The following is a 2,561-nucleotide window of genomic DNA, read 5'->3' as shown; positions in this document are numbered from 1 at the left end:
GCGGCCTCTTTGAACTGAATTCGCGGGAAAATTAGGGGTTGGAGCGGCCTTCCTGCTGGCCCCGGTGCATTGTGGGGTGAGAGGGACCCAGCGAGCGGCTTAGGGAGCCGTTTCTCGCCTTCTGAGCGTCGTCAGTCGCCACCCCCGGGGGATACAGGACCCCTGAGGAGAGGCAGGCCTCTGAGGAACGGCGGGGCGGGTGCTGGGGGGTCGAGGGGCTCATTAAATGAACTGAGATCCATGCCGGATCATCGAGTCTCTAACTTCACAGGAAGGGGCCTGCCTGGGGTTGGTCGGGTCGCTTCTGGTCTGAGGGGCTCGCGGGGCGAGGATCTCTTCCCCTGTCCCCTCGCCACCACGTGACTCAAGCCACCCTTGGCCGAATCCCACCCAGCGAGCCCTGGAGAGGACTGGGGGCAGCCAAGGGGTTGCGGCTGCTGCTCTCGGACACCGCTGGGCTCCACCAAAGGGAGCGATTTCTAGGGAGCAGGAATGTCCTGTCAAATGAGGAAAAGGATTTTCTGTAGATGCGGTGAGGCATCCGGATCGTTACTGAGAGCGGTCGTGGCTTCTCAACGTGTTGGAAGCAACACTTAGATTTTTGATTCCCGGACACCACAGGAGTGGCCAGAGGGACAAACTGGATGATTTCTTAGAAGTACCTACACCCATCTTTGAGAACCTGCTCATTTTGCGCTCCAAAACTGGAGAGGGGATCCGGTGTTCAGCCGGTCTCGCTTAAAAAGAGAGATGCATAGGCCCGGACGGGTTTGGAGTTGAGCTAATACTCGTCAAGATTTGAATTTCAAGTCGGACAAGATGATCTCTAAGGATGTTCTTCCAAGTCAAATCCTGTAATCTTGTGTTACATTAAAATGAAACATTATGTTCAAAAATTCTAATCTGTAAACAGAGCCGTTTCATACTTTCAATAATATTTTTAAATGCCTGCTTTGAGCCCTTTAGAATTCACTTCAAAACGCTGTTTACAAAGCAAGTACCTTTGGAATGGTTATTTAAATAACCAAAGTGCTGATTTTACAATGCATTTGCTACATAAGAAAGTGAGCTCTACAAATGATGCCTGTAGTATAAAATTTGGCATTTCAGGAACACATCTGAAATTATGTATACCTGTTGCTGATTTTTAAGTACAGTCTATATTTTTAGTCGGACAAAAAGTTCAGAATGCTCTCTTTGTTATGCTGTTCTGTACTCAGTATTTTAAAAAAATATTCGCCCCTACCAAGAAAAAAAAAAAGGTTTTGTTTTGTTCTTTAGATTTCTCAAATAAGCCTTCTCTGACTAGTGCCACCCCTAGAGGCTTGTGGGGTTTTAGATCTTGCTAAACTGCTCATCTTTAGCTTTACAGGGTTAGAAAATGAAGTTTCATCAATTCAGTCAGGGTCTGGAGAACTAAAGCACACTAAGCAAATCGCAAGATATCAAATTATAAACCAGAATGCTCATTTATGAATTAACAGTAAATGTAACTGGCAGAATTACCAGTCTTTGTCATTTATACAGGGTTCTTTGGGATGACGGGAGGGTGGAGATACAGGTACAGTCAAAGAAAAAGACCGAGTCACAGGTTATAAATCTTTGATGAACAGAAAAATGCGGCCAAAGGAGTTGGGATGTTCTTAAAGGGTATTTCCTTTAGGAATGCCATGGTAGCGTTCTAGGCTTCAGCATGGACATGGTTTTAACGTACAGTCGCTTACCAGTACTGGTCATGAGAATCAAAGCCATCCATTCCATGGGAGGGGCATAGTAACAAATTCTCCCTTTTTGTAGTCTGCTTTGTAGAACACTAAAAAAAATCCTTATACCCTCGGACAGATTAGAATTAATTGAGGGGTTTTCTTGGTTACATTACAGTACTCTTAATCAGACTCTGTCCTATAGGTAAAATGTCTGTATATCACCTCAGTATTGGTCACTTCTGTGGCCAGCTTATTTATTTTGTGTTGTTATTTTTAAGGTTGGTGTGGCAACAGTTTTTGAGACTTTCGATGCCAATTCACTGTCAAAGACAGGTGTATGTTTAGTCCCCTAACTCACACTGAATTTGAATTGCTTTCCAGGGTTTCCTTTGTTTCTGCCTTCATGCATATTTGGAATTGGTAAACTCCTAAAAGGCAAAGGCCCCTGTTCATTTTTTTTATATTTCCTAGCACAGGACTAGATATACATGCAAGGAAAGAAGAAGAGCAATCATTTTGACCTTTATAGTTGTGAGTATGCTTTTATGTATATTACCTCACTTTGTCATAATGATCCTATGAAATTGGCACTAGTTTCATTTTACAGAAGAGAAAATAGTCTCAGAGACGTTAAGTGATTTGCTCATTTAGTGGCAGAGCTGTGAGTTGGACCCAGGTTTTTTTTTGTTTTTTGTTTTTTGTGTTTTTTTTTTTTTTTGGCTGCACCCAGCAGCAAAGGGGATCTTAGTTCCCTGCCCCCTGCATTGGGAGCACGGAGTCTTAACCACTTCCATGGACCACCAGGGAAGTCCCTGGACCCAGGTTTTTAAAATTCAATTTCTATGCACTTTTGCA

The sequence above is a fragment of the Kogia breviceps genome, chromosome 11 (genome assembly GCF_026419965.1).
Source record: "Kogia breviceps isolate mKogBre1 chromosome 11, mKogBre1 haplotype 1, whole genome shotgun sequence".
In the NCBI taxonomy this organism is placed as follows: domain Eukaryota; kingdom Metazoa; phylum Chordata; class Mammalia; order Artiodactyla; family Physeteridae; genus Kogia; species Kogia breviceps.
Note: the sequence above shows the minus strand (reverse complement) of the source record.